The sequence below is a fragment of the Pongo pygmaeus genome, chromosome 5, assembly GCF_028885625.2.
Source record: "Pongo pygmaeus isolate AG05252 chromosome 5, NHGRI_mPonPyg2-v2.0_pri, whole genome shotgun sequence".
Lineage (NCBI taxonomy): Eukaryota > Metazoa > Chordata > Mammalia > Primates > Hominidae > Pongo > Pongo pygmaeus.
The window spans coordinates 3,845,582-3,868,743 of NC_072378.2; the positions used below are offsets into that span (position 1 = coordinate 3,845,582).

The following is a 23,162-nucleotide window of genomic DNA, read 5'->3' on the forward strand; positions in this document are numbered from 1 at the left end:
ACACAGAGACAGCTAGTTAGTGATTCACGGAGCTGCTATCAGAAAGCCGAGCCCAGCGCTGTCTGTGAATGACCTTCTTTTTAGGCCCCACTTAGCCTGCTGAGGCTGTTTCTGCTCTTTCCCCTCTGAAATGGTTTGGCGGTGTCCCCACCCAAATCTCATCTTGAATTGTAGCTCCTATAATTCAAGATTATGTGGGAGGGGCCCGGTGGGAGATAATTGAATCATGGGGGCAGTTTTCCCCTACACTGCTGTCATGGTAGTGAGTAAGTCCTACAAGATCTGGTTTTATAAGGGGAAACCCCTTTTGCTTGGCTCTGATATTCTCTTGCTGCTGCCATGTAAGAAGTGCCTGTCACCTTCCACCATAATTGTGAGGCCTCCCCAGCCACGTGGAACTGTGAGTCCATTAAACCTCTTTTTCTCTATAAATTACCCAGTCTTGGGTATGTCTTTATCAGCAGTGTGAAAATGGACTAATATATCTTCCTACCTCCTTAGCTAACTTGGAAAAACCTTATTAATACCTGCGTACATTGAGACCTCTCTGGCTCCAATACTCTATAATTAGACTGAGCATGGTAAAAACTCATTCATTCAGATTGCTTTATCCACATTTCTAGTTAGTTCATTTAGACTAAGCTGAAGTTTAATTTTGCTCAGCAAAATTTTATTATAGATAGCTCAAATTTTTAAAAAGAGGGGGCAGAGGAATTGTTTAAAATGTTTAAGGGAACAAGCTGTTAATTTTATATATTAATTTCAAACTATTTTATCTACTTATTAAAAACTTATAAATCAGAAAGCCTCAATTCAGTAACATGAATAAATATTGTTAACTTTTAGACTTTTATTCAACACATATTTACTGATCCTTTCTATGGGCCAGGCTTTGTGCTGAGTACCAGAACATAAACACATGGAATTGATCAAATAGGCATGATACTGTATATTAATTTAAATAAGAAAATAAAAGTGTAACATAGGATATAGGATATGTCTTACAGTGTTGGTTTTTGCTAGCTCCCAACACACGTCTGTTTGTACACACATATACAAATATACATATATACACATATGTGTGTGTAGATAGAAAAGAAAGGGCCTGCCCTGAAGCAGCTCAGAGGCTGGTGGGGGGAGGCGGAGGAGTGTGTGACCGATCTCGCTGCTGCAATGTGTGCTGAGCCAGAGGTGTGTGCAGGGCGTGTCACCTGGCGCTGAAGAGGAGATTCTCAGCCGCCCTAGGGGAGGGTCCAGAGAGACTTCCTGGGCATCACTGGGGCTGAGGCTTAAAGGATGGATCTGGGACAGAGAGGAGAGGGCACCCCAGGAAAAGCATTTTCAGGGAACTACAGAGAGTTCAATGGGACTGGAGCCCCCAGGGCAGGGACGGAGGGAAGCACAGCTGATTCTTGTGATTCAAGGTAGTTATGTTCTGTGAATGTGCCTCAAACCCAGAACTAATGAATACTGAGCTATTTCTCCTGGGGGAAGCACAGGTTAGGTTCTGTGAGTGTCTGGTCACAACATTTTCATCAGCTGAAACACCATTTGTGTTACATAGGTTTATTTATCAACATCCTAGTAGAACACACAGGTCTCATCAGCATTGAGAACCTGCCCTTCCACATAACCCTTTTCCTGTATAGCACTCAGAGGGTGTTTTTACAATTCTCCCACAGCCTCCTGATCTGCAGAACCCGCCTCGCCTGCCCTGCAGGTTTAACCTTTTTCACGTTGTATCACCTTCTGGAACATGGGAGCCAGTCAGCGCTAGCCGAGAAGGGCTTGACATTTTTCTGACTTTGGCTTTCAGCCTCACTACAGTTTTTTGTTTTAATCACACATTGTCTCACAAATCCACAAATTTAGCCGCTTTTCCATTTTTTCCATAGTTTTGTCACCTACTACAGATGCTACTTTAGCACTTTCTGGTGGGAAGAGGTGATTTGCCTCGATGTACCTGGCTGTTGCTTTCATTAACACTGAACTTACTGCCAAAAGCGCTGCAACTCACGCTGAAGGCAGCTCATCCGGCACAGGTATTGTCTCCACAGGCACATAGCAGCCTCCTGCACTCAGAGACAGTAGACAGCACTTCAGCACCGTGCCTGGGGGCATTTTAAACAGCAAAATCACTAATAAAAGTACAAAAATGCAAAAACATGGCACTATATAGAGTGCAGAATGGACATTTGTTTACGGTTTGAGCTGGAACAAGGTGGCAGAGCATCATCCTATACAGCCTCAGCTGAGATTTTGCACATCGAGTAATTCCAATGTTTCACTACTCTGTGCATGTCTGCAAATGACCACAAAAGTGCTGCGAGTGCTGATTTGGGGTGTTGTTTTGGAAACTCTCGGGTGGGCCTAGTTAACCAGCTCCCCCAGGGGGGACTTTTCCCTTTCCATCTGATGATGTTAAAGATGAGTATTCAGCAACATCAGCTGCTCAGTTTATTCTCACAGCACTCTTCTTCTAAGAGGGATAGCAGGACAGGCTGGTGGCATGGGCCAGACACAGTCAGCGGTTGGATAACCACCTGACCAGGAGGGTCCCCATCTAGAGACCATTCTCAGAGTTTGGAGGATTCATCCTCTTTTCTTATACCTGTATTCAGTCTGGGTCAGTCACCAGGTATTTCTTTCATAGAGTTTAAGCTATTCCTGTAAGTGTCAGATTTGTTGTAAGATTTATGAGAGTTGCATCTGTGCTGAGGTGATCTCATACCCTGGAAATCCAGGGCCAAGACTGGAAACGCCTGGGCCAGGCTGCATCACACTGCTATGTGACACAGTGTCAGCCCTGTGAAATGTCTGAGTTGGCCTATGGCTATCATTGACCATACAGTCACAATATGTCTCTTACAGTATCTTACATGGAGTTATAAAAAGTTTTTAGTGGACAGGTGATTTCAAAAATATGGAATCCATGAATAATGAGGGTTAACTATATTTGCAAATCATTTATCTGAAAAGGAACGTATCCAGAACATAGAAAGAACTCTTACAAGATCAATAAGAAGATAAATAACCTCATTTTTTAAATTTGGCAAAAGATTTGAACAGACACATCACCAAAGATAATATTTGAATGGCAAATAAGATACTCAAAATCAATAGGGAAATGCAAATGAAAACCACAACAAGATAGGACTACATACTCAATAAAGTGGCTAAAATTAATTCGACTGACAACATCAAGTATTTTCGAGGCCGTGGAACCCCTGGAAGCCTCACACATGCTGGTGGGAATTTAAAATGGTAAATGGTGCAGCCACTCTGCAAAACAGATTGCAATTTCTTACAAAACTAAACATAAACCTATTATGTGACTCAGAAACACTCCTAGGAATTTACATGAGAGAAATAAACACATGTAACCACACAATGACTTGTATATCAACGTTCATAGCAGCTTTATTCAGACAGCCAAAACTTGGAAATGAGTGTTCTTCAACTGGCAAATGGATAAACAAATTGTATATATTCATACAATGGAATACTACTCAGCAGTAAAAGGAGAAAACTGCTGATACACGCAGCAATGCGTGATGCATGATGAATCTCAGAAGCATTATGCTAAGTGATGGCAGCCAGACACAAAAGATTACATATGCCATGATCTCATTTTATGAAATTGTACAAAAATCAAAACTAAAATAACATAAAGTAGATCAGTGATTGCCAGAGGCCAGGGAGTAGAGGATGAGAATGAGGGCAAAGCAGCAGAAGGAAATGTTCCCAGGTAGTGGGAAATATTCTATGTGTTGATTACGGTGATGGCTACCCCACCATGCACATTTGCCAAATAGCACAAATGGTACGGCTTAAAATGTAACACCTCAATTAAGATGTTTAAAAACCAAAAATATTACGATCAGCGAAAGAAAACAAATCAATACTAAAGCAAAACAAACAAAACAAAGAGACTTAAGCCTATAAAGCTTTATAGATTTATAAGAGAAAAACCAACAGCCACCCAATTGTGGAAGCTGGAAAGCAGATGGGCAAGTGGTAACTGACTTAGCAGACCCAAGAAAGCTATTCCCAAGTCAGCTCCAAGATAAGCTGGAAAACAGCTTGATTCTCATTGCCTGAAGGATCAGATACTGGCAGATCCAGGCATCTCTTGTAGGGGTAAAAATAGGGCCCAAAACAGGAAGATTGGCACAAAGTCTACTTGAGAAGCAGTTTGACAACCAGATGTAGGGTTGCCAGATAATATAGGATACCCAGTTAAATCTGAATTTCAGATAAGGAATGAATAATTTTTTGAGTATAAGTGTGTCCCAAACATTGCACGAGGCATACTTACATTAAAAAATTACTTGTTATCTGAAATTTAAATGTAAGTGGGTGCCTGCATTTTGATTTGCTAAGTCTGTCGACCCTGCTCAGATGGCCTCTCCTACTTTGGCAGAAGTGTGGAGATAATAAAACAGTGTTGCACAAGCACAGTTGAGTTTGAAGATACTGGATGGAAAACAAGAGGAATGATGGGAAGTTTCTCTAATTGACATCTAGACCTTCAACAACTTCCCAGAGAACTGAGAGCCAGGCCTATTATCTCCAGGTTGAAGTCTGGAAGATTCTTCCCTAGGAAAGATGACCAGCTCAAGGCAAAAGACCTACAAATATTGACTTTGGAAGTTCTCCAATAAAATGACGCTATTAGGCCACCCTGCAGTGAAGACCATAGTTGCTAAACTTCCCACGCACACAGAATTCTCAATCAGCTTCACAGGCTCCACTCTTACATAGGAAGATAGCCTGGAGCACCAGATGTGTGAGCAGCCAATATGAAAGGCACACACACACAGGAAACAAAGTGAGAAGAAGAAAGTCTCAGTATTAGAGTTACAAGATAATCATGAGAGAATTTCCCAGAAAGTAGAGCCAAAAGATAAAGAGATAGAAAATAGGAGATGAAGAATAAGAAAATGAACGGCCCAATACACAGGTCAACCTCCAATCGTAGAGTCCCAGAAGAGGTGCATGTAAGAAAAATCGATAGGAGGAAATTTTTAACTGAGTGCCCAACTAGAAATTCTCTTTCTATGTCTGAAGGAAAGAAAGCAGACTGGGAACAACTGACCATCTTGGCACAGTGATAAGTGCACATGTTACGAAAATTAGTCTGGGAATAGTGTGTAGGATGGATTTGGACAGGAAAGGCTTAGCACACTGACAATTAGTATTTGCTGAATGCGAAGACAACTGTTAAGCTTGTGGAAATAATTAGGAGGTACAATACAATCATAATGGATACAAGTGTGAAAAGATAAAGATCTGGACTGGGGGTAACCACAAAAATGGACAGGATTGGAAAAATCCTACAGGAAACTGAAAAACAAAATGATACTTCTTAGTGAACACAGAGAGTAAGAAGAATCAGAGGTCTTGTAGCCTGGCAGACAGCAGAGTCATGGAACTCCTGGAAATGGGGTTTGCAGCGGGGGCCGGGGACGGCTGCCTTCTCAAAGCAATGATGATGAGTTCAATCTTGGATGTTCTGAGTTAATTGAAGGGAAAAAGAGGTCTGGCAGTGATTGAGGCACTCTTCAAATAGCGAACATGTAAAGTAGTCATGGAGGAGTGCTGATTATCTCAAAGAAAAGAACATTCTCTAGTTATTTTTAATGGATAAAAATTACCTTTGAGCAAATGTAATGTGTTAATATAGATTAGGGCCATATCAGACAGATAAAGGAGAGAACAATTAACTTCAAAAGCAAAGCTAGACTTAGTGCCTGTACACTCAGGTAGGAAACGCTAAACTGCAATTTGTTCTGAGCTGAGACTATCAATATATTCAGCTTTAGCTGGCTGGGAGGTTATGGCGGCATTAGGGACCAATTCAAAGACAGGAGTCATCCTGGAGAGCACACACCATACCTCAAGCTGTTTTGAGATACTGTTCAGGTTGGTGTGTGGCCACAGAGGGAAGGGAGTACAGCTCTGCAACACAGGGGGTCTATAAATAAATCCAGAAAGTGAGATTCATTTGTCTGCGTCATTTCAGATGATCCCTCAGCCCACCCCAGGGGTAGAGGAGTTCAGAATTTCAGATGTGGGTGGGCTTCTACATGTCAGTGTGACCCTGATGCCACTGGGGGTCTGTTCTTTTTGCGGGGGAATGTCTGTGTTCCCCCGCAATTCTAATGTTGAAATCCTAACCCCTAACATGATTATATATAGAGGATAATCCCCTTTTTTCTTCCTTTTTTTTTTTTTGGAGACTGAGTCTTGCTCTGTCACCAAAGTTGGAGTGCAGTGGCGCAATCTTGGCTCACTGCAACCTCCGACTCCTGGGTTCAAGCAATTCTCCTGCTTCAGCCTCTAGAGTAGCTGGGACTACAGGCGCACGCCACCATGCCTGGTTAATTTTTGTATGTATTAGTAGAGATGGGTTTCACCATGTTGCCCAGGGTGGTCTTGAACTCCTGACCCCAGGCAATCTGCCTGCCTCAGCCTCCCAAAGTGCTAAGATTACAGGTGTGATCCACCACACCTGGCCAATCCCTTTCTTTTGAGAGGTGATTAGATTATGAGGACAGAGCCTTCATCAATGGGATTAGTGCTCTTACAAAATAGACCAGGGAAGCTCATTTGCCCTTCCACCATGTGAAGACACAGCTAGAAGGTGTGTCCATTATTGTTATAAGTAGACAGATAGGCATGAGCGGGAAAGGAGAGGGCTGTCCCCCGCCACCCACTAGGAATGCTGCGTGATGGTTCGACAATCATTGTGTTGCCTCTTTAAAAACAATAATTGGGCAGCGCCAGGGAGAGGTCATTTCCTGATGATTTACACCTGTTAACAAAAAAAATGTTAACTGAATGTAGACCCCAGGGAGAAGCAACTTCTGGGCATGCACATTAAGACATAAAAATGGCAAAGTACGATGTTCCAGGTACGTGCCATCAGAAAAAGGAAGAAAGCCTCAGATGGGCACGCGTCTAACTCCCTAAACGTGCTCCCTAATACAGCTTCTAGGAAGAGCAGAAGAGTTGTGGTAATGTGTATAACACATTATTGACAATACATATGTTGATTCCAAGGAAATGCTGGGTAAGCATGACTCAGAGTCATTGCTGTGCATCTAAACTGTACATACTCAGTTCCTAAGGGTAAGGAGGGCACTGCACATGCAGAAAGCCCAGCCTAAGGGAAGAATCATGGGAAAGAGGCCAGCCTATAAACTCCTAGGATCAAGGTTCAAGGCTCTTCTTTTTTCTCTCTTTGACCTTCAGGCGCCCACTTGGATCTCTTCCAAGGGTTCTTTCCTTTCTTTCCCGTTCTAAAGCTTTTTTAATAAACCTCCATTCCTGCTCTGAAACTTGCCTCAGTCTCTTTTTCTGCTTTATGCCCCTCAGTTGAATTCATTCTTCTGAGGAGGCCAGGGCTGAAGTTGCTGCAGATGCCTACGGATTCGCCACCAGTAACTCGGGGTAACTTGGGTCTCTTCTACCAGTAACACTATGAACCAGAAAATGGCCCTCATCAGACACCAAATCTGCCAGAGCCTCATCTTGGACTTTCCAGGCTCTGGAACCGTGAGAAGTAAATTTCTGTTGTTTATAAATTACCCAGTCTACACTGTTTTGTTATAGCAGCCAGAGAAGACTAAGACAGTGTTAATTCTATTTTCTTTTGGTTGCATAATTTTACAAGAACAGACTGAGAGAAGATTAATTTAGAAAACATCTCAATATCTATGTCGAGCCTTGATAGGTACTATATTCACATATATTTCGGCTCATTGCAACCTCCGCCTCGTGGGTTCAAAGAATTCTCCTGCCTCAGCCTCCCGAGTAGCTGGGACTACAGGTCCCTGCCACCACGCCCAGCTAATTTTTTGTATTTTTAGTAGAGACAGAGTTTCACCATGTTAGCCAGGATGGTCTCGATCTCCTGACCTCGTGATCTGCCTGCCTTGGCCTCCCAAAGTGCTGGGATTACAGGTGTGAGCCACCACACCCGGCTGAGAAATTTTAATGGTATATGTGTTGCCTCATAATCCGTCAGGAAGAGAACTTAAGTCCAATCTTCTTAACCTACATCATGAGCTAAATAGAACATTGTCGGCTGGATGCAGTGGCTCATTCTGGTAATCCCAGCCTTTTAGGAGGCCGAGGTGGGTGGATCACCTGAGGTCAGGAGTTGAGACCAGCCTGGCCAACATGGTAAAACCTTGTCTCTACTAAATATACAAAAATTAGCCGGGCGTGGTGGCATGCGCCTGTAATCCCAGCTTCTCAGGAGGCTGAGGCAGGAGAATCGCTTGAACATGGAAGGCAGAGGTTGCAGTGAGCTGAGATCACACGATTGCACTTCTGGCTGAGTGACACAGTGAGACTCCATCTCAAAAATAACAAATAAATTAAAAATAATAATAATAAAGAGAACATTGCCAAAAGGTCTAAACTATTCTAGAAGGGCATCATTTGTTAGGTCCTTTTTCACAGTTTGGAGTAAATTTTCATGATTTGGAGTAAATTAAAAATTGATCCCTCATGATAGGCTCTATAGCAGATTCTACTACAAAGGGTATGGTTACATGACAGACTTTAAATTCTCTTGTGAAAGTGATGCTAAATAATAGAATTGCTCTAGATTACTTACTGACTAAACAAAGAAGTATCTATACAGCTGCTGGCATTTCTTGTTGTCTAAGAAGAAATACATCACATCAGGTATTATAGAGATTCAGTTGTAGAGGATTAACGAAGAGAATGCTTAAAGCGAGTAGACTATCTAGCTCATTCTTTGATCTGTTTGATTTTAGGTGGTTTGGCTTATGGTGACCTTAGCTAAGGAGCGTACGCCAAACTCTTGGTATTATCCTCCGGATAGTCAAAATGGTAGTCTCCCTGGTGTGCTGTATTCCCTCAAAAGTTTTAAATGTTTGCATGCCGCCATCTCTAGAATGTCAAGCGGTCTCTCTTCAACTGGAGTATCAAGAGCTGAAAGAAATGTGTGACCCTGAGGGCACCCTAACCTATGAATGAAGTGCTGAGACCAGAAACCCAAAATAATAGTAACCTAGAGAGGTGCTGAGGCCCTAAGTTTTGGTCACACTCTCACCTAAGTGAGAACCTGACCAAACAAAGGGAATTTTTAAACAAAGTTAAGGGAGGCCATTGTTTTGGACTAAGCTCACGCACTAGGCCCCAGCAGACCTGACCAAACCAAAATGGAGTCAATTGTGCTAAATGCCACATAATCACACTAAGACTTTAAGGAAACACATAAATCCTAGAATAGACCAAGTTTTGTTTTTTTTCTCCTGTGAATAGGATATTGCAGCACAGAGATACCCTCTAACCCTTACCAAAAAAAAAAAAGTGACCTGAAGTCCTCTTTCCCATTTTACAAAATCCACTGTTAAACTATTTCCCAGTGAGTTTCAACAGCAAATAAGTACATTTAGGATGGTAATAGTGCCATCAGTGACTAAAGTTTTGGTCATCTTCTCAATTTTGACCAAATTTTGAGAGGATGACCAAAAAGGGGGAATTGTTAAAACAAGTCTAGCCTAAAGCTGCCTTCTTACATATTTTAAGTTAAGCCTAAAGGTTTCTCTGTACATCATGAACTATAACCTAAATGGAGGTGTAAACAAACTGTAACCTTCTCTTGTGCCAATCACCGAGTTTTGGCCAAAGATGGCCAACTGTTCAAACCACGTTCGAATAAGACAAACGCCAAGCTATAACCAATCTGCCTGTTTCTGTACCTCATTTCCATTTTCTGTACACCACTTTCCTTTTCCTGTCCATAAATCTTCTTCCACCACATGGCTGCACTGGAGTCTCAGAGCCTACTCTTTCTCAGGAGGCTCCCCAATTTGTAAATCATTCTTCGCTCAGTTAAACTCTGTTAAATTTAATTCGCCTGAAGCTCTTCTTTGAACATTATTACACTTGTCTTTAAGTCTTTTCTTGATTGCTTTTATGAAAGAAAAATAAAAACTTGGGGCCCCAATTCACTCTGCCAAAAAAAAAAATTAATTGAAAGCTGAGTCATGGAAGAAGCTACCTTTCCTTTTGTTCCTAAGCAGATAGCTACAGATAAAAGATTAAATATCTCCACAGGTAGCTACTCTGTGTTCACCTTATCTTTAGTGTAAAGTACCAATTTACTGCGTGTGAGAAAAATACATAACTGACTGTTCCCCTACCTGCTCCTTTTCTCTTGCAACAGGTGGATTCAGTAATGTGACCATACCCTCCCTCATTCCCTTTCAGCCTACTTTTCCCCTTTAAATACGGAAGTCCTCAAAATCATCCTTGGAGAAAACAGACCTCTTTCCCAGGTATATCCTTCACCTTTGCAAAATAAACTAAATGGATTGAGACCTGTTTCAGATACTTTTTCGTTTACACTATATGAACTCTGTTTCCTTAGGTGTTCATTCTTTTTATTGCATTTCTTTCTTCTTACATGTTGTGTTTCCTCAAATATATGGTGATTCTCTGTTCTGTCTGTGTTTTATTTTTTTAAGACTATGTTTTAGAGCAGTTTTAGCTTCACAGCAAAATTGAGAGGAAGGTAGAGAGATTTCCCATATACCCCCTTCCCTGACACATGCACAGCCTCCCCCATGATCATCAACCCCCACGAGTGGTACATTTGTTACACTCGTGAACCTACATTGGCACATCATCATCATCACCCACAGTCCATCGTTTACCTTAGGGTTCACTGTTGAACATTCTATGCATTTGGACAAATACATAACGACATGTATCCACATTATGATATCATACAGAGTATTTTCACTGCCTCAAACTCCTCCTCTGTGCTCCACCTATTCATCTCTCCCTCCTCACTAATCCCATATTTTTGGAATAATATGCCTGGATGCAGTTTGTTCGTAGATGCAGCTTGCTGACAATGATCCTGGGGGAGAAAACACTATTGTTAGAAAAGTGTTTCTTAGTGGTGGCAAAACCTACTGGGTCACCAGCAACCTTAATTCTTGCCTCCTCAGAAGAAAGAATTTGGCTGAGGGGCATAAGGCAAAGTGAGAGATCAAGGCAAATTTTAGAGCAGGACTGAAAGTTTATTTAAAAGCTTTAGAGCAGGCTGGGTGTGGTGGCTCACATCTGTAATCCCAGCACTTTGGGATGCTGAGACAGGTGGCTCACCTGAGGTCAGGAGTTCGAGACCATCTTGGCCAACATGGTGAAACCCCATCTCTACTAAAAATACAAAAATTAGCCAGGTGTGGTGGTGTGTGCCTGTAGTCCCAGGTACTTGGGAGGCTGAGACACAAGAATCGCTTGAACCTGGGTGGCAGAGGTTGCAGTGAGCCGAGATCATGCCACTGCACTCCAGCCTGGATGACGGAGCAAGACTCCGTCTCAAAAAAATAAATAAAAGCTTTAGAGCAGGAATGAAAGGAATTAAAGTACACTTGGAAAAGGGCCTAGTGGGTGACTTGAGGGATCAAGTGTGTAGTCTGACCTTTGACTTAGGGTCTTCTACATTGGCATGCTTCTGGGATTGCATTACTTCTCCCTGATCCTTTCCTTAGGGTGGGCTGTCCACATGTACAGTGGCCTGCTAGCCCTTGTTGGGGGGCCACATGCACAGTGTGTTTACTGAAGTTGTATGCATGCTCTTGAGGTGTCCTTCCCTTACCAGTTGAGCGTTCCTAGAGGAAGGTCATGCACCAGTTAAACATCACCATTTTGCTTTTTAGTGTGCATGTGTGAGCCCACTCGCCTGGCTCCTGAGATCTGATCAGGAAGCTGCTCATCACCAGTTTCAGGTGTTTTCTATCTGTTGGGAGGCTGCCATTCCCTGGTGCTGGCTGCAACCAATTATTATTTTAAAGAAACAGTGTAACACCCCCCGACCATCACCTGATGGTCACCTGACATTCCTGGTGGTGGTGGTGGTGGGGCTTCTCCTGCCCTGCTCATGTCTGACTAGCTACCTACTGTAACATTTTGATGGATTATATTCAGAGGTTCATTAGCTACTGAGGCATTTCCTTGCCTCTCCATCTCTAGAACTCTAGAACTCACAATGTCTGCTTTATGTTGAGAGCAAGGCCATCATTGTCAGTAGCTCAACCAAAACAGAAACTGGCTAATCTGCTCTTAAGTGCAGTTCCCTAATGAATCGATCACCGCAATGATTGCCCCTGGGACCTCTTCTCACACCTTTTATTCCCTGAGGACATGCCCCCCACTTTCACAGAAGGTCTCTCCCCTACTTATTTTGGATAAAGTTCCCTCTAGACTCATTACTCTATACATGCGAGCCTGTTTGCTTTCCCTCTTTCAGGAATTTCTTAGTTTCTAGCAAGCTGATGGCACTCTTTCTCACTTTCCAGTGCACTGATAGGTTATTAAAGTATAACTTTTTTTCTTCAGCCATTCCAAGAAATTTTGGTTGATAAGGAAGGTAGATATCATCATTTGTAAATTCCCTTACTTATATAGAAAACAATTTAGAATGTTGTAGATCCTTGGGATCACCACTAAGAATATCAATTATAGAGATGGGTGCACTCTGCAGTAAATCAGGTGGTGCCATTATGAAGTTCTGTTAAAAATAACAAGTTCCAGAAAACCAAACACTGTGTGTTCTCACTTATAAGTGGGAGCTGAATGATGAGAACACATAGACACTTCCTGGGGAACAACACACACCAGGGCCTGTCAGAGGGTTGGAGGCAGGAGGAGGGAGAGCACTAAGAAGAATAGCTGATGAATGCTGGGCTTAATACCTAGGTAATGGGATGATTTGTGCAGCAAACCACCATGGCACATGTTTGCCTATATAACAAACCTGCACATCCTGCACATATACTCCTGGACTTAAAATAAAAGTTTGAAAAAAAGTTTCATAGGAGCTGTACTGGCATTTGTTTTTAATAGACAAGGTTTCTTTGCATCATTTGACTTTAACATTTTCCAGGATAAATCTGTCTATTCCCTGTCAACGTGCTACAGAATATAGTCACCAACTTACGATGGTTTGACTTATGATTTTTTTCACTTTATGATGGGTTTATCGGGGTATTAATTGCAGGGTTTTTTGTTTTTGCTCACTTTTTAAAAAGTTTTTCTTAATGCAGTTTTGACTTACCATATTTCAACTTATGGTGGATTTACTGGGACAAATGCCATAGTAAGCTGTTGAAGCATATGGGCTGACAACAAAGAATTTGTCCAAATGCTTAAGCAGATTTCAGTTATCTTTTGAGAGAAAACAAAACAAAACTCATTCTAACTGCATTAGCCACACACATATTAAAGTATTTTGTGTCATCAAGAATATAATCCAATGTCTCAAAATATGTGCAATATAACAAATTTACCTCTTCCCATATGGTACCTAAAGCATTTTGTCTTCTAATTAGCATAAATTAATACCTGTTGACCTAGGGTAGCCATATAATTTATCATCCAAATGAGAACATTTTGAGAATAAAAGTAGGTGCTATTGATAATCACTCTTAGAATACAGCCATAAACTAGGACTGTGTCAGACAAACCAGGATGTGTGGTCACCCTAAACATGACCCAGCACCTTTGAAACATGTGATAAGAACAGTCTAATGTGTATGTTACATGCTCCTTTCTCCCTGTGCTCTTTCCACCAGCGTAATTAGATAGATTAATGAAGAGCAAACATTTTGCACGGGGCCAAGTCAGAAAACATGAAAATTTCCTTCCACTTAGTAGTCCTATCGAATCTCATGTGGGGTAGGGGGATACTTTTACAATTGGAATTACCTACTTAAATAAAAGAATGTCAAATGTGAAAGTTGGCACTATCTTTTTAGCTAGATTTGAGGACTGTATCCTGGAGGCAGCTTTCTTGTTTTCCACTGCTTTCTATTCATACAAGAGTTTAGAGTTCTTGTGCATTATCTCATTGTTTCCTTGAAATAAATTAATCAAGCTAAGTGCTATGACATTTCCAATCTACTGAACAGGAAAAACAATAGGCAGAGAAGTCAGACTTTTTATAATTTGATGGAAAAACATACTTGATTGCTGTGCATGTTTTTACTTATCTAATTTTTTAGTAAAATAAATTTTTATGTCAATTGGTTCTTTGTATTTTGTGAATTGCCTATTAATGTCCTTTCCCGTGTGTGTTAATTTTCCTATACTTTTCTCTGATGTTTAATTTTTTTATCCGAGTAAGAAATATATCTAATTTCAAAAGCCCAATAGTACTCTAATGACTGTAAGAAAAATATCAATCCCTGTTTTACTCTTCCTTTCCCAACTCCATTTTCACTTCCTAGAGGCAACCCTTTCAGCATTTTCAGCTGTTTCTTTTTTTCTTTTCTTTTCTTTTTTTTTGAGACAGAGTTCGCTCTGTCGCCCAGGCTGGAGTGTAGTGGTGCGATCTCGGCTCACTGCAACCTCCGCCTTCTGGGTTCAAGTGATTCTCCTGCCTCAGTCTCCCGAGTAGCTGGGATTACAGGCTCCTGCCATCACGCGTAATTTTTTGTATTTTTAGTAGAGATGGGGTTTCACCATGTTGGCCAGGCTGGTCTCAAACTCCTGACCTCAGGTGATCCACCTGCCTCGGCCTCCCAAAGTGCTGGGATTACAGGCATAAGCCACCGTGCCTGGCCATTTTTAGCTGTTTCTTCTGCTATTTACCTCCATATTTCTAACTAATATTCTTTAATTTCTATTTCTTGCTTATTTTAAATATTATATGCTGACTTCTGATGAAGCGTAAGAATTTAGTACTCATAAAACATCACACACCTTACCTACATACAAGAACTCTTCTAGTACAGTTGTATCCCAATTCTTGATTAAATTGATATCTAATACTTATATTGTTATGACTATATAAATACTGAGGACTATGCTCTGACTTTTTTTATCTTGCCCAAATTCCTATCTAAGGGGTCTGGGGAGTCATGCCCTACAAACCATAAATTCTCATCAGTGGGGTTTATTTAACTCTATATATACCATGACTTACTTTCCAACCTGACTCTGGCATAACATTAGGAGACAAGAAAGAAAATAAAAATATTTTACCCCAAAACATGTTTCTTTGCCATATCTCAAAATGGCCCTACAAAGCTGTCCTTCCTGAGGGAAAATCTGCATCTGTAAAGAATCTCCGTGGGCGTGGTGGCTCACGCCTATGATCCCAGCCCTGTGGGAGGTGGAGGCGGGCGGATCACCTGAGGTCAGGAGTTTGAGACGAGCCTGGCCAACATGGTGAAACCCCGTCTCTACTAAAAATACAAAAATTAGCCGGGCATAGTGGTGCATGTCTGTAATCCCAGCTACTCAGGAGGCTGAGGCAAGAGGATCACTTGAACCCAGAAGGTGGAGGTTGCAGTAAGCCAAGATCAAGGCGTTGCACTCCAGCCTGGGTGACAACAGCGAAACTGTGTCTTAAAAAAAAAAAAGAAAAAGAAAAAGAAAAGAAAAAAAATAGCACCTTTTAAAGATCTGGATAGGAAACATTTGCCATCTATTGTCTCTAAGGGCAGCCACTATAAGACTTCAAAAGAACCTTAGTCTCCAAAGTCTTATCTTAACCTGAACATTTCCTTTCTATGGATCCCAGGTCTTTAACAAACTCAGCCAATTGTCAACCAGAAAATGTTTAAATTTAACTATAGCCTGGACACCCCCACTCCAGCTTTGAGTTGTCCCGCCTTTCTGGACCAAACCAATGTATTTATTGAATGTATTGATTGATGTCTCATGCCTCCCTAAAATGTATAAAACCAAGCTGCTCTCCAACCACCTTGGGCACATGTTCTCAGGGTCTCCTGAGGGCTGTGTCACAGGCCATGGTCACTCATATTTGGCTCAGAATAAATCTCTTCAAATATTGTACAGTTTGACTCTTTTTGTTGACAGTACCATTCACTGATGAGCTACGTACTACAGTATGGTTCTATTTTCCTTTCTTGTACAACATTTGTTTTTTCCAGGAGTTAAAAATTATCTCATTTTTTCATTTGCTTCATTTTCTAGGTACTCTTACTAATGTTTCCCAAACTCTCTGATAGAGCTGAAGAACTCCTCTTAATGTGGTAGAACTCATCAGGTCCACTGATCCCACATATGTTTGTTTCCCTGGGCCACATCTCCTCAACAGCTTTTTTTTTTTTTTTTTTTTTTTTGAGACGGAGTCTTGCTCTGTCCCAGGCCAGAGCGCAGTAGCGCAATCTTGGCTCACTGCAACCTCTGCCTCCCAGGTTCAGGCGATTCACCTGCCTCAGCCTTCCAAGTAGCTGGGATTACAGGTGCGTGCCACCACGCCTGGCTAATTTTTTTCTATTTTTAGTAGAAACAGGGTTTCACCATGTTGGCCAGGCTGGTCTCGAACTCCTGACCTTGTGATCCGCCAGCCTCAGTCTCCCAAAATGCTGGGATTACAAGCGTGAGCCACTGTGCCCGGCCTTCCCCAACAGCTTTCTATCCTACTGCCCAGCCTTGCCTGGTCCTCAGACCCATTGTACAGCTTCCATACTGGAAATTCACTCAACCATCATCCTGTGAATTCTCTTCTCTCCTGTATTGGCTTCCTTGTTTTCCAAATCCCTTAGGTTCCTTGGGTTCTTAGGCTCATTTCCTAATTTTAATGTTGCATATCCTTCAATTGCTGGAAGTAGACATAAGATCCTGAAACTTTTCATGTCTGTAAATGTCTTTGTTTTACCCTCACCATTGATTAAGCTGGATACAGAATTCTGTCTCAGAAATCAATTTCCCTCACAATTATAAAGGCTTGGCTTCATTTTCATCTAGCTTAAGTTACTGTTGATACATTCAATGCCATGCTGACTTCTCATTCTCTGTATGCAATCTCTTATTCTCTCTGGAAGCTTTTAGAATCTTGTATCAGTCAGTGTACTATAAAATAAAAAGAAGTCATTTTATGTATTCTGTCATCTTGTTTCTTTTAAGAGACAGGATCTCACTACTTTGCCCAAGCTGGTCTTGAACTCCTGGACTCACACGATCCTCCTGCCTCAGCCTCCTAAGTAGCTGGGACTACAGGTGTTCACCACCATGCTCTGCCTATACATTCTGTGGATAAGGAAATAAATATAAAATTAGGATCTTTCATGACTATTGGAAGAACTGAAGGAGTAAAGGTCACTGGCTCTGTCACCAAAAATCAGAGAAATCTATGCTAAACATCTCAGTCTGAATCATTGAGGAGAGGTGGTTCTCAAAACCTTACCGAAATTCTCAGGAATCTCTGAGAAGCTTCCACCAATGATCCTCTCAAGAGTTTGCCAGGAAGCCACTGTGAAGCTCTTGCCTACCTGCACATTTAGCTGCAACTGATTCACTTCCATCTTCCAAATCTCATGAGTTTCTCTCACGAGCATACTCTAACCAAAAACCACATAGAAAAGGAAACCATTCTGGAAAATGTAGCTCTCAGCCTTAAAAATGAGTGAGAATTGTGCTAACACCAGATAATCCAGCACAGTCTACTCCTTCATCAGCTCAGCATCCATACACCTTATTTTTAATCTTTAACTTCCAAATAAAGATATTAGCAACATTATGCTTTTACATTATATGATTCAATTATTCTTCACACAACCAAACCTAAAAGAAGAAACCCAGAGTTCCACTTTATCCATCTGTGAATAAATGTTTATCTTCTGATTCACAATCTTATCTTGCTATCCTATAACCTAAAACTGGACCATAGGAGTAACCATGATTCATACACTGATACTATTAGAGGATACTGGAATAGGACAGAAAAAAAAGAAAAATATCAGTTTATATATACAAATGTCCGTATCTAAGCAATATAGAAAATATCTCTAATGACTAGAGTACTTGATTCTGGAACTGATCACATGGCTGTAATCGGTATTTATAATTCCCTTCTCCCACCACTCATTTCCTATCACATTGGTCCCCAGCAAGCACCTCAGCCAGTCTTTTTTTTTTTTTTTTAAGACAGAGCCTTGCTCTGTCACCCAGGCTGGAGTGCAGTGGCGTGATCTCAGCTCACTGCAACCTCCGCCTCCTGGGTTCAAGTGATTCTCCTTCCTCAGCCTCTGGAGTAGCTGGGATTACAGGTGCCCACCACCATGCCTCGGTAATTTTTTTTTTTTTTAGTAGAGACGGGGTTTCACCATGTTGGCCAGGCTGCTCTGAAACTCCTGATCTCAAGTGATCCGCCCACCTTGGCCTCCCAAAGTGCTAGGATTACAGGTGTGAGCCACAGTGCCTGGCCCAGTCAGTTTTTTAATTTGTTTTTTGGTCTAGTATGATGACCTAAATCTTTACTCTTGAAGTTTCTGTGTGACATTGTTCCGCTTGTTCTGGTTGCTATAGTTTTCTCTAACTTTTACTACAGAGCATGGGAGTGCCAGGAGATTACCAGGAGGATCTCCTGGAGCCCAGGTGCTCCTTGCCTCCATTGTGCAGTAGCCAACCAATTTACCCTTGATAATCAAGATCAGTTGTCCCATCTAGCACAGAAACCATTTTATTTGTCTGACAAAGTGACCAGATAACAGTCTCAGATTCCTGTTAAATGGACCCACTGTTGTGTTCCTTGGTGGAAGTATTCCTGCCCTGGAAACCCAGACCTCTAAACTAGCAGAGTTTAATGTTGTGGGGATAAAAAAGCCAAAACTTTGGTAGATCATTAGATGTACAGTGAAAGACAGTACTCCCATTTGCATTCCTTGATTTTTAAAACTTCGTATCTTTGCTACGGGGGAAACTACATTATAAATTGGTCACTGATTCAGAGTATGTTCTGCATCTCATCGGGTACCAAATCAGCTCCACAAAATGATTTTATCAACTGGCACCACAAATGAATCTTCAAAAGCCCATTCTGCCACTCTATCAAGCCAAGCTTCGGGATGATGGCAAACATGGTAAGACCAGTGAATTCCAAATAAAGGCATTCACACATCATGCTTTCGTGAGCACACTGCTGCACTTCATTTGCTGTGAAATCAGTTCCTTGTCAGAAGCAAAGCTAGGAAGAGTGCCACTATCATACATTAGGTATTCTGTAAGTCCAGAGATGACCATTTTGGAGGAACCACTGTGGACAGGGAAGGCAATCCATCCATCTCCAGTGAGAACAAAGCGGTGCTCCTGGCAGGATGGAAATGGTCCACGTTACTTAAACTGTTGATTCCCCCAAATAACAGTGCCACATCATGGGCTCAATGTTTGTCTCTGCTGTTGGCAGGCTGGGCACCCTGCAGGAGCCATACGCAAATCAGACTTTCACCGAGCCCAAGCTCAGCTCCATCCCTGCCACCTCGGGAACAGAATTCTGGGAAGTATAGTTTCCAACCTCAGAAGAATGGTGGTGTCATCAGGTTGACAAGAGGCAATCCAGCACAGATGTTCTCCTTGCCTCTCAGTGTCTGAAAGGTCATTCCGGTGTGCTGGGCCTTTCTGCATCACTGCAATGGGCACTCAGGAAGCCCTTTCTGTACAAAAGCACATGTTCTCAAGTTCGCGTAGATTTTTATTATTTTAGTTTCTTCTCCTTTGTTTACTCTGTTCTCTCTGGAATTCCTAATATCATGCACCTCTGAGTTGATTCTCTAATTTTCTTATCTTTTCCCTTCCCTTCTCTCCTTCTGTCCTCCACACTGCCTTTTTTGTTCTTTCTGGGATATGTTATTGACTTTATCTTCCAAAGTATCTGTTTATTTATTTGAAGATTTTTAAAGCTTTTTATTTTGAAATAATTATAGATTCACAGGAAATATTATTTCAAAATGCAAAAAAATGTACTGGGATGTCTCATGCACCCCTCCCCCAGACTCCCTTGCTGTTAACATCCTGAATGACTGTAGTACAATATCAAAACTGAAAAATTGAAATTGGTGGCGGCGGCAGCAGCACGGTGGCAGGGGCGGCTAAGGCAGCTGCAGCAGCCGTAGAAGTGGTCACCTCAGCCGGGCAGTTTGAGGAGCTGCTGCGCCTCAAAGCCAAGTCCCTCCTTGTGGTCCACAATGTGCACAGATGAACGAAGTTATGGCAGAATTAGCTAAAGAACGCCCTCAAGTTTCATTTGTGAAGCTGGAAGCTGAAGGTGTTCCTGAAGTATCTGAAAAATATGAAATTAGCTCTGTTCCCACTTTTCTGTTTTTCAATAATTCTCAGTGACCGACTAGATGGTGCACACATCCCAGAGTTGACCAAAAAAGTTCAGTGACATGCATCTACTGGCTCCTTCCCACCCAGCACTAATGAACATCTTAAAGAAGATCGCAACCTTCGCTGAAAGAAATTGACTCATGCTGCCCCCTGCATGCCGTTTATGAAAGGAACTCCTCAAGAACCACTCTGTGGTTTCAGCAAGCAGTTGGTGGAAATTCGTCACAAACATAATATTTAGTTTAGCAGTTTTGATGCCTTCTCAGATGAAGACGTTCGACAGGGGCTTGAAGCCTATTCCAATTGGCCTACCTATCCTCAGCTCTACGTTTCTGGAGAGCTCATAGGAGGACTTGATATAATTAAGGAGCTACAAGCATCTGAAGAACTAGATACAATTTGTCCCAAAGCTCCCAAATTAGAGGAAAGGCTCAAAGTGCTGACAAATGAAGCTTCTGTGATGCTCTTTAAGAAAGGAAACAAACAGGAAGCAAAATGTGGATTCAGCAAACAAATTCTGGAAATACTAAATAGTACTGGTGGTGAATATGAAATATTCGATATAGTGGAGGATGAAGGAGTTCGGCAAGGATTAAAAGCTTACTCAAACTGGCCAACATACCCTCAGCTGTATGTGAAAGGGGAGCTGGTGGGAGGATTGGATATTGTGAAGGAGCTGAAAGAAAATGGTGAATTGCTGCCTATACTGAGGGGAGAAAATTAATAAATCTTAAACTTGGTGCCCAACTATTGCAAGAAATACTTAATTACATTGGGAGCAGTTCATGATTTAGTCCTCAGAAATGGGCTAGGAATAGAAGAATCCAGCTTACTCAGTTACATGTTTTTTGTATTTCACAATGTTGTGCTAAATAAAAGTATGTTACATGTTTTCCCACTAAAAATAGAATGCAATAAACATCTTCAAATTATTAACAATAATTGTATAAAAAAGTGTATCTTTACAACAATATTAAACATACAGCTACTAGAAAAAAATTGAAATTGGTACAATCTACAGAGCTCATTCAGATTTCACAAGTTACACATGCCCGTGTGTGTTTGTGTGTGTGTTTGGCATAACTTTTTGCAATTTTATCACTTGTGTTGTCTTGGATAGCCACCATCACAATCAAGATACACAACAGTACCATAGCCGTAGAGTCCCGCATGTTACCACTTTATGAACATACCTATTCCCTCTTCCCCCATTCCTAATCCCTGACAACCAGTAATCTGTTCTCCATTTCAAAAATGATGTTGTTTCATAAATGTTACATAGATGAAATCATGCAACATGCATTTTTTTTAAGACTGGCTTTTTTTCACTCAGCATAATTTCTTCTAAGCTATGTGTGTGTTAACAGTTTTTCTGTTTTTACTGTTAGTAGTATTTCCACAGTATAAATGTACTACAATTTGTTTAATCATTCACCCATTGAAGAACATTTGGGTGGTTTCCAGTTTGGAACTATTATAAATAAAACTGCTATGAACATTTGCATATCTATTTATTTATCTTAGTTTCTACTATATTATTTCTAAAAGTTCTTTCTTGTTCTCTCATTGTTTCTTTTCATAGCACCTTCTTTTTGTTTTATAGGTTTAATATCTTTCCTTATCTTTGCAGATTTTAATTATAATTTTAAAACAATTTTTTTTTTTTTTTTTTGGAGACAGGATCTCGCTCTGCTGCCTAGGCTGGAGTGCAGTGGCTTGATTGCGGCTCACTGCAACCTCCACCTCCTGGATTCAAGTGATCCTCCTACCTCAGCCTCCCTAGCAACTGGGACTACAGATGCATGCCACCACACCCAGCTAATTTTTGTATTTTTTAGTAGAGATGGGGTTTCACCAGGTTGGCCAGGCTGGTCTTGAACTCCTAACCTCAGGTGATCACCCACCTTGGCCTCCCAAAGTGCTGGGAATACAGGTGTGAGCCACCGCGCCCGGCTTTTAGAACAAATGTTTTCTTCTATTCGTTGCATTGTCTCTGTTACCTATGAGTTCCTCTGCTTCTGATTTATTTAAGAGTCTGTTCTTCATGTGAACACTTCCCTCAAATATCTGATGAATCTTGCTTATGCATTTATATTTAAGAGTGAGGCACTATAGAGTTTATTCCTCACCAGTGAGGCTAGCTTCACTGGTGAGGAAATTGGGCAGTTTAGTAGTCAGGGTAAATTAGGCTATGTTGTGGTAACAAACAACCCCCAAATCTCAGTGGCTTAGCATAATAAGGGTTTATTTCTCACTAATGTCACAGTCCAACGTGGCCTCCACAGAGGTGGAAGAAAGAGCACGAATGATTGTTTAAAGCCTGAGACACCAGCTCATTCACTATGGAATCTCTCAGAGCAGAAAGCCCCAGCAGAAATGATTAATATGGATAAATCAAAAAATCGTAGCAAACACATGTCATCATTGGCAGCTACGGAAGTAACTATGAGAAGACACAACCCAAAAATATTTAAAGTATTTATGTCTGTGGAGCTGTGAATATTGGCAGGGAAGATTGGGGCCTTTCTGTACTGATAGATATTTCTTAAATCCTTGATTATATGTTAATTTTATTAAAGGAATACATAAATTTGAAATTAAAAACAAGGATAAGATGAGCATCCACCTGAGTTGCCCATGTCTGAGGAAAAGCACTTTTGAAGATGTCATCCACTGTATCAGGAAATCAATGTTTCCTATCCAAATCACCAAATGCTAAATCCCTCCTACTGAGTCCTGTATTAGTCTGTTCTCACACTGCTGTGAAAAACTGCCCAACACTGGGTAATTGGAAAGGAAAGAGGTTTAATTGGCTCACAGTTCTGCACGGAGGCCTCAGGAAACTTACAGTTATGGCACAAGGAGAAGCAAATATGTCCTTCTTCACATGGCATCAGGAGAGAAAAGTGCCAGAAGAAATGCCAGACACGTATAAAACCAAAGATCTCATGAGACTCACTCACTATCACGAGAACAGCATGGGGGAACTGCCCCCACGATCTAATCACCTCCCATGAGGTCTCTCCCCC

The 23,162-nt window shown here is 41.4% G+C and overlaps 1 pseudogene; it reads left to right on the forward strand.

The window, feature by feature from the left end:
* Positions 1-1,957: 1,957 nt before the first annotated feature.
* LOC129038285 (glutaredoxin-3-like) lies at positions 1,958-20,959 on the forward strand (annotated as a pseudogene).
* Positions 20,960-23,162: the final 2,203 nt, after the last annotated feature.